The sequence below is a fragment of the Mus caroli genome, unplaced genomic scaffold, assembly GCF_978045245.1.
Source record: "Mus caroli unplaced genomic scaffold, Mus_caroli_1 scaffold_9, whole genome shotgun sequence".
Lineage (NCBI taxonomy): Eukaryota > Metazoa > Chordata > Mammalia > Rodentia > Muridae > Mus > Mus caroli.
The window spans coordinates 104,054,764-104,070,599 of NW_028227264.1; positions in this window are offsets into that span (position 1 = coordinate 104,054,764).

The window sequence follows — 15,836 nt, forward strand, 5'->3', positions numbered from 1 at the left end:
TTAAAAACTCTGTCAGAGGCATAAATGGGGTATTCTTAAGAATAGATCCCATTTCAGACCACTGAACAGATCAGTAAACTATGGGTATAGAAAGTTTGTCAAACATCCTCCGACATTTCAATGATAAGACATTAAAACCAAGCACCAGCAGGAAGTTTGTAAATGCCACAAATATAAAGCAATTAAACAGCATGCTACTAAAGGTTGCATTTGAGTTAAAGAAGAATTTTACAATGTATTTTGAGAAAAAAATTGGAAATATACCAAAGCAAATGAAGTGTAATGAAAATGTTTGTACTAGGAAAGTCATAACAGTAAACAGCTAAAAGAATCTCAGATAACCAATTTAATGTCTCAGAGCAAAGAAATAAGAGATAAACATAAGCCAATTGAGCCTAATTTATGCAAAGGATGACACAACTATATATATGTATATGTGTTTATATATATGTATATTTTGTACACACACACACACACACATATATGTGTGTGTGTGTGTGTGTGTGTGTGTGTATACATATACACATATGTTAGAAGATCTAACAGAAAATTCCCAGAAAACGAAAGTGTCAAAGTATCAAAGTGTCAAGATAAATTCTGTAAATGGCTAGCTGGACTAAGAACATTAATATTTAAACACATTCAGACATAGAGGAGAGACAATACAATTAAGAATTCAGAAGAGCTCAGACTCATAAGAGACTTTTGTGAACAATTATTTTTTTAACAAAGCAGGTAGTGTACAAAAATGTAGATGAGTACATTGATCTGTATAACTGACCAAGTCTGAGCCATGTAGAGATAGACAGTCTAACTGTATAAGAAACAGAACAATAGGAATAAAACCATTAAATATTAATAATAAAAAAACTCTAAGACTTACTAATTATGCTGCTGGTTCAAACAAATTGCTCCAGGATCCTGAACTTAAAGAACAGTAAGTATCTAACTGTGTGATGTCATTCTTTTTATTAGAGAGAAAACAAAACTTAAAAAATAATAATAATTAAATAAATATATAAATAAATAATAAATAGTTCCTTATTTAAGAATAACTGACCTCACTTCCATTCAAAAATACTAATTGTTGCTGATATTTTGTAAACTCACCTCAATACCTCAACCTGGAATCCTTCTGAATTAATAGTAAACAGAGAGTTTAAGAAAAATTAAACCTTTTCATGATGACAGCAGATTCCAGTATCTCCAGTATAGCAGGACTAACAACAGCATTGTTACAATGAAGTCTTTTTTATTCCTTTTTTTTTTCATTAGGTATTTTCTTCATTTACATTTCCAATGCTATTCCAAAAGTACCCCTTGCGCTCCCACACAATCTCCAACACCACCCCCCAATCTCCTCCCCTCCCTCCACTCCCATTTCTTGGCCCTGGCATTCCCCTGTACTTAGGCATGTAAAGTTTAAAGTTTGCAAGACAAATGGGCCTCTCTTTCCACTGATGGCCAACTCAACCATCTTCTGATACATATGCACCTAGAGACACGAGCTCCAGGGGTACTGGTTATTTCATATTGTTGTTCCACCGATAGGATTGCAGATCCCTTTAGCTCTTTGGGTCCTTTCTCTAGCTCCTCCATTGGGGGCCCTGTGATCCATCCAATAGCTGACTGTGAGCATCCACTTCTGTGTTTGCTAGGCCCAAGAACAGCCTCACAAGAGACAGCTATATCAGGGTCCTTTCAGCAAAATCTTGCTAGTGTATGCAATGGTGTCAGCTTTTGGAGGCTGATTATGGGTTGGATCCCCGGGTATGGCAGTCTCTAGATGGTCCATCCTTTCATCTCTGCTCAAAACTTTGTCTCTGTAACTCCTTCCATGGGTGTTTTTTTCCCCAATTCTAAGAAGGGACAAAGTGTCCACACTTTGGTCTTTGTTCTTCTTGACATTCATGTGTTTTACAAATTGTATCTTATATCTTGGGTATTCTAAGTTTCTGTGCTAATATCCACTTATCAGTGAGTATACATCATTTGAGTTCTTTTGTGACTGGGTTACCTCACTCAGGATGATGCCCTCCAGGTCCAACCATTTGCCTAGGAATTTCATAAATTCATTCCTTTTAATAGCTATGTAGTAATCCATTGTGTAGATGTACCACATTTTCTGTATCCATTACTCTGTTGAGAGGCATCTGGGTTCTTTCCAGCTTCTGGCTATTATAAATAAGGCTGCTATGAACATAGTGGAGCATGTGTCCTTCTTACCAGTTAGAACATCTTCTGGATATATGCCCAGGAGAGGTATTGCTGGATCCTCCGGTAGTACTATGTCCAATTTTCTGAGGAAGCACCAGACTGATTTCCAGAGTGGTTGTACAAGTTTGCAATCCCACCAACAATGGAGGAGTGTTCCTCTTTCTCCACATCCTCGCCAGTATCTGCTGTCACCTGAATTTTTGATCTTAGCCATTCTGACTGGTGTGAGATGGAATCTCAGGGTTGTTTTGATTTGCATTTCCCTGATGATTAAGGATGTTGAACATTTTTTCAGGTGCTTCTCAGCCATTCGGTATTCCTCAGGGGAGAATTCTTTGTTTAGCTCTGAGCCCCATTTTTAATGGGTTTATTTGATTTTCTGGAGTCCACCTTCTTGAGTTCTTTATATGTATTGGATATTAGTCCCCTATCTGATTTAGGATAGGTAAAGATCCTTTCCAAATCTGTTGGTGGCCTTTTTGTCTTATTGAAGGTGTCTTTTGCCTTGCAGAAGCCTTGCAATTTTATGAGGTCCCATTTGTCGATTCTCGATTTTACTGCATAATCCATTGCTGTTCTATTCAGGAATTTTTCCCCCGTGCCCATAACTTCGTGGCTTTTCCCCACTTTCTCCTTTATAAGTTTCACTGTCTTGGTTTTATGTGGAGTTCCTTGATCCACTTAGATTTGACCTTAATACAAGGAGATAGGAATGGATCAATTCACATTCTTCTGCATGATAACAGCCAGTTGTGCCAGCACCATTTGTTGAAAATGTTGTCTTTTATCCACTGGATGGTTTTAGCTCCCTTGTCAAAGATTAAGTGACCATAAGTGTGGGTTCATTTCTGAGTCTTTAATTCTATTCCATTGGTCTACTTGTCTGTCGCTATACCAGTACCATGAAATTTTTATTACAACAAGCTAACAGCTTCAGAGACAGGCCTTGTTTCGGGGCTTCATCTTCTGCCAGGAGGCAGGTTCGAATGCCAGATATCTGTGCACCTTCCCTATAAGAGGAGAGCTTGCCTGCACAGAGTGCTCTGACCACTGAAACTCAGAGGAGAGAGCTAGTCTCCCAGGTCGACAATGAAATCTTAATAGGTAGTTTAAGGAGACAGCAGCTTGGCTACTTGTACAACATAGCTAAGCCATGGAAAGATAAGCTTAGATGCAGAAGACTCTCTAAAATGCTGATGCTAGATACTATTAAATACATTAATTGTTCATAAATAGTTTTAGATTAATGAGTAAACTGATATCTCAGAATTTTACATTTTTAAATATTATCTTAGTTTTGATATTATAACTGCTCATTTCCCCTTCTCAATCCTTTCTCCAATACCTCTCATCTTTATTTTTTTGAACTTTTTCAAATTCAGAATCTTTCACTTTTTTAATATATCCCTTAAAATACAGAAGTAAATAAGTAAATTTTGCTATATATGTGTGTGTTTGTGTGTATATATATGCACACACACATACATTTATAGATTTATAGGTGATCATTTGGTATTGGATAACCATTGGTGTACATTTCCCAGTGGGAAACTGTTTCTACTGACCTCATTATTTTTTATTTTCCTGTAGTTTTTTTCCCCTTGGGTTGAGGCCTCCAGGCCAATCGCATCCATGTTAGCATAAATACTACTTATCATTTATTATATTAAACTCTAATGTCAGTGATCCACTGTGTAAATTCATTCTGGAACACTTGAAAATTCAAATAAGCTCTACATCACTGATGTAGATCTGTAGAGTGAGGAAAGCAGCAACAATACCCAAGAAGAAAAAAAAAGAAAAAGAAAAAAAAAGGGAGAAAGGAAGGAAGGAAGGAAGGAAGGAAGGAAGGAAGGAAGGGAGGGAGGGAGGGAGGGAGGGAGGGAGGGAGGGAGGGAGGGAGGGAGGGAGGGAGGGAGGAAGGAAGGAAGGAAGGAAGGAAGGAAGGGAGGGAGGGAGGGAGGGAGGGAGGGAGGGAGGGAGGGAGGGAGGAAGGAAGGAAGGAAGGAAGGAAGGAAGGAAGGAAGGAAGGAAGAAAGGAAGGAAGGAAGGGAGGGAGGGATGGAAAGAGGGAAGAAGGGAGAGAGAAAGGCAACAGAAGAGTGACATCCTCAAACTCTTGAAATCAAAATCTTATTAAACCTATTAGACTAATGATAGTTGACTTTGCACAGGAAGAGAAAACTCTATGCACACCACTGGGCAAAGATTTTGGTATGTATGTATCTCTTAGTTCTCAATCTCCAAGAATAATGAGAAAGTAATTGTAATAAGTACCTCTTGAAAATGGTTAGAAAATGACCCGGTCCAAAAATTGTTCCAACTTAGTGTAAGGAGTTAGAATATAGTCTCAGTCATCTATCAAGCCTAAAGACAAGGACACCTGTCCTCCTCCTTTCCTCTGCATGCCCTGCAGATAGAGAGATTCATGTCTGAAGTAGTGTATGCTACAAATGCCCACTGCTTCCAAAGACTCAGATTATGTTACCCCAATCAATTCACTGCAAGCCAGTTTCACAACTGAAATTTATTATTCTAGAGGGAAAATTTGCTGAATGCTGAATTATCTAGTTTTTCCCTTTTTGTATCCTTTATAGCATATTTTATAGATACAATGAAATTCATAGTTGAGAGTCAGTACTTTTCATAATTTGATTTCTATTAATAATAGATGAATAAAAATTATAGACTTAGAAAATTACTTATATACTCTGAGTAAAATTATATATTGGATATGTAATAATCCAATATATAATTTTAAATAAAATAATAGTTTTTTAAAATACAACTTTGAAAAGACATTTAAAGTATATTTTGTAACCTTTACCTTTACAAATGTGAACTGTTAATATTTATCTGAGGTCAACAATGACAAAAGACCATCAATCTACCATTGGAAAAAAATTGTAACAAATAATAAATAAGCCTATAAGTTTCTGCCCATTTTTAGAGCACAAGAATGCTCCATTGACCCATAGATGAAGGCACTCTGACATTAAACAGGGGATTATTGAAGAGTGGTGAGAATGGAATCACCCATGGAAATGCTTAGTCTCCAGGAGGTTTTTTTTTTTTTTTTCAGGGTACACTGTAAAGATACTATTCTTTCATCCTACAGATTCTCCTCTCCTATAGTTCTATGTTAAAAGGCTTTTTTTTTTTCAAATTGATATTATTGTGAGATGGGAACAAAAGGGTCTAAGAATTTTAAGGTCACTGGAACATTTTCCCCAAAGAAAATTAAGAACCCATTTACTTCCCTATTTTTATTCCAAAACATTTCTAAAAAGGCCTCTGCCTCTAGATAAACAGATTTGCCTTGCTTCCTGCTTTGCTATGCTGATTACAGTAGACCTCCAACAATGCACTATGAGCTAGAATGTATGTTCTTATTCCACAGGGGTTCACTCTAAAGCAAGAGATGGCCTCTGGCTTAGGATATTCCTGCCTCAGTCTTTCTAGTGCTGGTACTGTCATTTGTGGGGTACAAGACCAGTCCTAGCATGTAATTTTTCATATTTGATTATTAGAAATTCCACAGTTAAAAGAAAGCTAACAGACATAGCCATATATGTAGATCTTTGTTATGGGCAATTTATAAAGAAAGTACAAATACAAAAGAAATTGTTCTGAGGAAAGCAAAGACCACTCATCATATAAAGCAATATTATCTTGCATAGTAGGTTTTAAAAATTAATTTCTATTGAAACATCCTGAAATTTTTTCTCAAATGATTCCTGAGGAAAATAAGGAAAGTAACTAGTAACTAATAAAATGAAAGAACACTTAATAAATTTCATAAGATATTTTAAAAGATAAAATGATTCCCTTACGGACTAGCTGAAACAAACAATTTAAATTTCATTTTGACATTAAAATGAACAATCAAATTGTGGTCGTTAATGTAAGACTCTGAAGAGCCTTAGCTACTGGGGACTCTCTGAGTGAACCATGTTGAGCCTGGGATTGATGCAAAAGCAAGAGCAATTTATTGTCCCAGCGCGCTGGGATCACCCTGCACCTGAAGGAGAGGTGGCTACTCTGAGGTATCCCATTTAATCAGTTTTAATACAGTTTTCAGGGGTAGAATAGAGCAATAGCCACTAGGTACAATGTGATTGACAGAACAGTGTAACATTTAAACTGATTGGTCCTTAGGGAATGAGGTCTGTGGGTGATGAATGGTTGTCTGCCCTGAGGAATGTGTCTAGCTGCTTTGGGCTTCCCTTATCTGCAGGTGACCTATGGTTGGTCCTCCCTGTGGTCTTTCCAGTTCTGGGAGTACGAATGTGCTCCACAATGTCTCTCTTCCAGGAGGGGAGGGGTGCCTTCATGCTCTATGACCTTTCTATTCCAGGAGGAGAGTGGTCTGGTGGAATTTTCCAACAGTCTTTAGTTAGTTGACTTCTTCATTATAAAGGTTGACATTTCTAACTATATTTTGAAAGTGACTATTTTTTACTTATGTCCCATATTTTGAAGTATGTGATACAAATCATGTTATAAGATTAAATGAACCAAGTTTCTCTTCCCTGAGGTTTTAGTTTTAAATGTACTATCTACTCACAAGCCTTCAAACCTTTAAGCTTCCAAAAATAATCTCTGAAAATGTCATCAAGAATAAATTTGAGAGAAAAGCACCTGGGAAGCTAGGGCACAGGGTCGGCAGACACTCGCCAGCTACCCACAACACCCGCCACAGGATCTTAAGACTTCTGGTGAGTGGAACACAGCTTCTGCTCCAATCCAATTGCACACGGGACCTGAGACTGCATTAGTTAGGGAAGCAGAAACCGGCCTGAGTAGGACCACAGGCCTCATCCGGCCGGATCAGCACCAGGGGAGCTAGAGCGCAGGGTCGGCTGACACCCGCCAGCTACCCACGACCCCCGCCACAGGATTTTGAGACTGCTGGTGAGTGGAACACAGCTTCTGCTCCAGTCCAATCACGCGGGACCTGAGACTGCTCTGGTTGGGGAGAGAGAAATCCGGCCTACATAGAGCCACAAGCCTCTTCCGGTCAGAAAAGCACCTGGGTAGCTAGGGCGCAGGGTCGGCTGACACTCGCCAGCTACCCACAACACCCACCACAGGATCTTAAGACTTCTGGAGAGTGGAACACAGCTTCTGCTCCAATCCAATTGCGCACGGGACCTGAGACTGCATTAGTTAGGGAAGCAGAAAACTGGCCTGAGTAGGACCACAGGCCTCTTCCAGCTGGACCAGCACCGGGGTACCGCCAGCTACCCACGACCCCAGCCACAGGATTTTGAGACTGCTGGTGAGTGGAACACAGCTTCTGCTCCAATCTTTAAACAGTGACAATGACAACAACTAACCCCAGAGATTACCAGATGGCGAAAGGTAAACGTACTAATCTTACTAACAGAAACCAAGACCACTCACCATCATCAGAACCCAGCACTCCCACTTCGCCCAGTCCAGGGCACCCCAACACACCGAAAAAGCTAGACAAGGATCTAAAAGCATACTTCCTGATGATGATAGAGGACTTCAAGAAGGACTTTAATAACACACTTAAAGAAATACAAAGGAACGCTGGTAAACAGGTAGAAGACAATAAAGAGGAAGCACAAAAATCCCTTAAAGAATTGCAGGAAAACACTGCTAAAGAGTTACAAATCCTTAAAGAAAAACAGGATAACATAATCAAACAGGTAGAAGTCCTTAATGAAAAACAGGAAAACACATCCAAACAGATGATGGAAATGAACAAAACCATACTAGACCTAAAAAAGGAAGTAGACACAATAAAGAAAACCCAAAATGAGGCAACACTGGAGATAGAAACCCTAGGAAAGAAATCTGGAACCATAGATACCAGCATCAGCAACAGAATACAAGAGATGGAAGAGAGAATCTCAGGTGCAGAAGATTCCATAGAGAACATCGGCACAACAATCAAGGAAAATGTAAAATGCAAAAAGATCCTAACTCAAAACATCCAAGAAATACAGGACACAATGAGAAGACCAAACCTACGGATAATAGGAGTGGATGAGAATGAAGATTTTCAACTCAAAGGACCAGCAAACATCTTCAACAAAATTATAGAAGAAAACTTCCCAAATCTAAAGAAAGAGATGCCCATGAACATACAAGAAGCCTACAGAACTCCAAATAGACTGGACCAGAAAAGAAATACCTCCCGACACATAATAATCAGAACAACAAACGCTCTAAATAAAGATAGAATACTAAAAGCAGTAAGAGAAAAAGGCCAAGTAACATATAAAGGCAAGCCTATCAGAATTACACCAGATTTTTCACCAGAGACTATGAGAGCCAGAAGATCCTGGACGGATATTATACAGACACTAAAAGAACACAAATTCCAGCCCAGGCTACTATACCCAGCCAAACTCTCAATTAACATAGATGGAGAAACCAAAGTATTCCACGACAAAACCAAATTCACGAATTATCTCTCCACGAATCCAGCCCTTCAAAGGATAATAACAGAAAAAAACCAATACAAGGACAGGAACCACGCCATAGAAACAACAAGAAGGTAATCCCTCAACAAACCTAAAAGAAGACAGCCACAAGAACAGAATGCCAACTTTAACAACAAAAATAACAGGAAACAACAATTACTTTTCCTTAAAATCTCTTAATATCAATGGACTCAACTCCCCGATAAAAAGACATAGACTAACAAACTGGCTACACAAACAAGACCCAACATTTTGCTGCTTACAGGAAACTCATCTCAGAGAAAAAGATAGACACTACCTCAGAATGAAAGGCTGGAAAACAATTTTCCAAGCAAATGGTATGAAGAAACAAGCTGGAGTAGCCATTCTAATATCTGATAAGATTGACTTCCAACCCAAAGTCATCAAAAAAGACAGGGAGGGACACTTCTAACTCATCAAAGGTAAAATCCTCCAAGAGGAACTATCAATCCTGAATATCTATGCTCCAAATACAAAGGCAGCCACATTCATTAAAGAAACTTTAGTAAATCTCAAAGCACACATTGCACCTCATACAATAATAGTGGGAGACTTCAACACACCACTTTCACCAATGGACAGATCATGGAAACAGAAACTAAACAGGGACACAGTGAAACTAACAGAAATTATGAATCAAATGGATCTGGCAGATATCTACAGAACATTCTATCCTAAAACAAAAGGATATACCTTCTTCTCAGCACCTCATGGTACCTTCTCCAAAATTGACCACATAATTGGTCACAAAACAGGCCTCAACAGATACAAAAATATTGACATTGTCCCATGCATCCTATCAGATCACCATGGACTAAGGCTGATCTTCAATAACAAAATAAATAATAGAAAGCCAACCTTCACGTGGAAACTGAACAACACTCTTCTCAATGATACCTTGGTCAAGGAAGGAATAAAGAAAGAATATAAGGACTTTTTAGAGTTCAATGAAAATGAAGCCACAACATACCCAAACTTATGGGACGCAATGAAAGCATTTCTAAGAGGAAAACTCATAGCTCTGAGTGCCTCCAAAAGGAAACTAGAGAGAGCACACATTAGCAGCTTGACATCATACCTAAAAGCACTAGAACAAAAGGAAGCAAATTCGCCCAAGAGGAGTAGACGGCAGGAAATAATCAAACTCAGGGGCGAAATCAACCAAGTGGAAACAAGAAAAACTATTCAAAGAATCAACCAATCAAGGAGCTGGTTCTTTGAGAAAATCAACAAGATAGATAAACCCTTAGCCAGACTCACTAGAGGGCACAGGGAAAGCATCCTAATTAACAAAATCAAAAATGAAAAAGGAGACATAACAACAGATCCTGAAGACATCCAAAACACCATCAGATCCTTCTACCAAAGGCTATACTCAACAAAACTGGAGAACCTGGATGAAATGGAGAAGTTCCTAGACAGATACCAGTTATCAAAGTTGAATCAAGATCAGGTTAATGATCTAAACAGCCCTATATCCCCCAAAGAAATAGAAGCAGTCATTAATAGTCTCCCAACTAAAAAAAGCCCAGGACCAGATGGGTTTAGTGCAGAGTTCTATCAGACCTTCAAAGAAGATCTAATCCCAGTTCTTCACAAACTATTCCACAAAATAGAAACAGAAGGTACTTTACCCAACTCATTCTATGAAGCCACAATTACTCTGATACCTAAACCACAAAAAGACCCAACAAAGATAGAAAACTTCAGACCAATATCCCTTATGAATATTGATGCAAAAATCCTCAATAAAGTTCTTGCTAACCGAATCCAAGAACACATCAAAACAATCATCCATCCTGACCAAGTAGGTTTCATCCCAGGGATGCAGGGATGGTTCAATATACGGAAATCCATCAACTAATCCAGTATATAAACAAACTCAAAGACAAAAACCACATGGTCATCTCGTTAGATGCGGAAAAAGCATTTGACAAGATCCAACACCCATTCATGATAAAAGTCTTGGAAAGATCAGGAATTCAAGGCCCATACCTAAACATGATAAAAGCAATCTACAGCAAACCAGTAGCCAACATCAAAATAAATGGTGAGAAGCTTGAAGCAATCCCTCTAAAATCAGGGACTAGACAAGGCTGTCCACTTTCTCCATACCTATTCAACATTGTACTTGAAGTCCTAGCCAGAGCAATTCGACAACAAAAGGAGATCAAAGGGATACAAATTGGAAAAGATGAAGTCAAAATATCACTCTTTGCAGATGATATGATAGTATATATAAGTGACCCTAAAAATTCCACCAGAGAACTCCTAAGCCTGATAAACAGCTTCGGTGAAGTAGCTGGATATAAAATTAACTCAAACAAATCAATGGCCTTTCTCTACACAAAGAATAAACAGGCTGAGAAAGAAATTAGGGAAACAACACCCTTCTCAATAGTCACAAATAATATAAAATATCTTGGCGTGACTCTAACTAAGGAAATGAAAGATCTGTATAATAAAAACTTCAAGTCTCTGAAGAAAAAAATTATAGAAGATCTCAGAAGATGGAAAGATCTCCCATGCTCATGGATTGGCAGGATCAACATTGTAAAAATGGCTATCTTGCCAAAAGCAATCTACAGATTCAATGCAATCCCCATCAAAATTCCAAATCAATTCTTCAACGAATTAGAAAGTGCAATCTGCAAATTCATCTGGAATAACAAAAAACCTAGGATAGCAAGAACTCTTCTCAAGGATAAAAGAACCTCTGGTGGAATCACCATGCCGGACCTAAAGCTCTACTACAGAGCAATTGTGATAAAAACTGCATGGTACTGGTATAGTGACAGACAAATAGACCAATGGAATAGAATTGAAGACCCAGAAATGAACCCACACACCTATGGTCACTTGATCTTCGACAAGGGAGCTAAAAACATCCAGTGGAAGAAAGACAGCATTTTCAACAAATGGTGCTGGCACAACTGGTTGTTAACATGTAGAAGAATGCGAATCGATCCATTCCTATCTCCTTGTACTAAGGTCAAGTCTAAGTGGATCAAGGAACTTCACATAAAACCAGAGACACTGAAACTTATAGAGGAGAAAGTGGGGAAAAGCCTTGAAGATATGGGCACAGGGGAAAAATTCCTGAATAGAACAGTAATGGCTTGTGCTGTAAGATCGAGAATTGACAAGTGGGACCTCATGAAACTACAAAGCTTCTGCAAGGCTAAAGACACCATCAATAAGACAAAAAAACCAACAACAGATTGGGAAAGGATCTTCACCTATCCTAAATCAGACAAGGGACTAATATCCAATATATATAAAGAACTCAAGAAGGTGGACTCCAGAAAGTCAAATAACCCCATTAAAAAATGGGGCTCAGAACTGAACAAAGAATTCTCACCTGAGGAATACCGAATGGCAGAGAAGCACCTGAAAAAATGTTCAACATCCTTAATCATCAGGGAAATGCAAATCAAAACAACCCTGAAATTCCACCTCACACCAGTCAGAATGGCTAAGATCAAAAATTCAGGTGACAGCAGATGCTGGCGAGGATGTGGAGAAAGAGGAACACTTCTCCATTGTTGGTGGGATTGCAAGCTTGTACAACCACTCTGGAAATCAGTCTGGCGGTTCCTCAGAAAATTGGACATAGTACTACCGGAGGATCCAGCAATACCTCTCCTGAGCATATATCCAGAAGATGTCCCAACCGGTAAAAAGGACACATGCTCCACTATGTTCATAGCAGCCCTATTTATAATAGCCAGAAGCTGCAAAGAACCCAGATGTCCCTCAACAGAGGAATGGATACAGAAATTATCGTACATTTACACAATGGAGTACTACTCAGCTATTAAAAAGAATGAATTTATGAAATTCCTAGCCAAATGGATGGACCTGGAGGGCATCATCTTGAGTGAAGTAACACAATCACAAAAGAACTCACACAATATGTATTCACTGATAAGTGGATATTAGCCCAAAACTTAGGATACCCAAGATATAAGATACAATTTGCTAAACGCATGAAACTCAAGAAGAATGAAGACCAAAGTGTGGACACTGTGCACCTTCTTAGAATTGGGAACAAAACACCCAGGGAAGGAGTTACAGAGACAAAGTTCGTAGCTGTGATGAAAGGATGGACCATTTAGAGACTGCTGTATCCAGGGATCCATCCCATAATCAGCTTCTAAACGCTGACACCATTGCATACACTAGCAAGATTTTGCTGAAAGGACCCAAATATATCTGTCTCTTGTGAGATGGTGCTGGGGCCTAGCAAACACAGGAGTGGATGTTCACAGTCAGCTATTGGATGTATCACAGGGATCCCAATGGAGAAGCTAGAGAAAGTACCCAAGGAGCTAAAGGGATCTGCAACCCTATTGTTGGAACAACATGATGTACTAACCAGAACCCTGGAGCTCTTTTCTCTAGCTGCATATGTATCGAAAGATGGCCTAGTCGCCCATCAATGGAAAGAGAGGCCCATTGGACTTGCAAACTTTATATGCCCCAATATAGGGGAATGCCAGGGCCAAAAGAATGGGAATGGGTGGGTAGGGAAGTGGGGGGCGCTATGGGGGACTTTTGGGATAGCATTGGAAATGTAATTGAGGAAAATATGTAATAAAAATATCAAAAATTAAAAAAAAAGACATGGAAAAAAAATAAAATAATATTGTGACAAACAAACAAACAAACAAAAAAGAATAAATTTGAACACTAAAGAAATATTCTTGGATAGTGAATTGAATCCACAGAGAGTGTCAGCGCAGTGTTGTGAACCAGAGCTGAATGTTTTGCTTACATAAGTTCGGATAACAATAGTGTAAACCGTCTCTATCCAAACCAAATAAAAGCCATGACTTCCACATTTTCATGGTACTCTTAATAATTTCAACATCTGTTGTTCCATTTGCTCCTCTGTGTAAGATACCGGTGAATCATGCACATCACTTAGTTTTGTAACTGTACCCCCTTTTGCTATTGGTTAAGTATTGAGCTACTTAAAACTGATATGGTTTAAACTTTCAATGGAGTACTTTAAACAATCAAGATTTATATCGCCAGCTCCACAGTTTTTGTAGGGATTAGCCTCAGTAATATTTTCAAAGTAAAAATAGTAAGAAACAGCATATACTTTAAAAATTACATTTTTTTCTTTATTGTCTCCCCTTTTTTTCACATCTTTTCCTTACATTTTGAGAATTTGATAAATGTACATGATGTATTTTGAACATAGCTCACTCCTTTCCTCCTCTATCTCTAACTTCTTGTTCAATTTCAAGTGTTTTTTGTTTGTTTGTTTGTTTGTTTGTTTTTTCTTTTTTCATTCTCAGAGGACCGACTTGTCTGCTCTCAGTAGGAAAGAATGGACTTGATCCTGTGGAAACTTAATGCCACAGGGAAGAGGGATACTGGTGGGGGTGATGTGAGGGTGCACCTTCTTTGAGGATGAGGAGGGGAAGGGGATGGAATGAAGAACTCCGGAATGGGGACAAAGAAAGGAGCACAACTTCTGGAATGTAAATAAATAAAATAATTTAGTAAAAAATAATAATAAATAAAAAAGTAACCAAACAATGGCAACAGCAACAAACAGGGGAAAAGAAAAAGAAAAAGAAAAAGCACTGTCACTTTTGTGCTGCTTTGGTGTACATGAGTGACAGGTTATCTATGTCCACTTTGCCTCTTTAGAGGCATCATCCCTAAAGAAAATAGATTCTCTTTACCCCAGCAGCCACCAATTACTGATAAATCTTAATATAGGGGTGGGACTTCATGAGCAGTTTGAAAACACAGAACAGCAGAAATGGCAGAGGAATTTAGAACAGTAGACTTAGCAGTAGTGTTAATATCTCCTGTGGATATTTCCTTTAATGTTTGTTCTACAAGTTCACAGACTTGAATGTCCAGATGGTGAAATACAGATGATACAAGACAAATGGCTTCACCCCTACTGTAACGTGAAGCTTATCCACATACTCTGCATTCTCCATTTACTCAGTATTACGGTTTGGATCCTACATTTGCCCCACAGGCTCACAAGCTTCAGAGCTTCATGCTTTGTGGCAAGCACTATTTTGTCATGTTAAGAAACCTTTGGGACATAGGGTCTAGCTGTCTGATCTAATTCTGTTGGAATAGTCCCTTAAGGATAGTAGCACTGTTCACTTCTGTTCTAGCTCATCACGTTCTCATCAGCAGAGATGGGAAGAGACTCTGCCATCCACTCCCACTAACACGGACTCATGTGCCTTTCCAATGGGAAGGAGGAAGCTGTTTCTGTTGGGTACATTGTTGCAGCAATGAAAAAGTAGCACCATGCCTGACTGACAGCTCTACCTTGCATAAGACTAAAGGATGTTATTCAACATTTTATTACTATGGGCAATAGCTAATTAAAGATTACATATTACTATACACCAATATTTTGTTACCAACCCTTGAAGTTTATACTGTGTCTTATTTAGCATAGCTAATAAACATAACAACTATCTCATTAAATGAGCACCAGTATATTTTTAATGAGGCATAATCATCTTTTTAAAGACAAAGTTTGTTAAAAATAATACAGATGCATAAGTGATAAAATTTGAGAAACATTGATATGAAGTGCTTTTTTAAAATTTGAGACCATATAGTGTAGGTGAACTCTTTTGAAAGATATATATGATACATATTATATTTTTTAACCTGAAAATAGAAAAAAGCAATTTGAGGAAATGATTCATAAAAAAATCATGAAAGATAGTCCTCTAAATGTAAGAGTGAGAAATTGATAATTGTGATAATTTTGAGAAATCAAATTTTCTTGATTGATCATGCCTAAACAACTTTGTCCAAACTCTAAATAATAATGGTACAACATTTTGCTTGTCAAAAATTTTTCCCAAATATTTTGGATTCATGGGTAACACAATCACACCACAATCATGTAGATTACATTTAAGAAATTCACCTATATATTTTACAAAGTAAAATAATTTATACCTGCCTCAAAGATTATGCACACAAGAAAAATAGAGAATGGAAATTAAATGTTTTTCTTTTCCTTCTAGAGCAAGCTGTACTACTGATAAAAGAGAGCAACTATTTATAACTTGCATGATCTTTAACATTGATTTTATTAGTTTTTTTCCATATTATCCTGTACCAGCAATGTTTTAA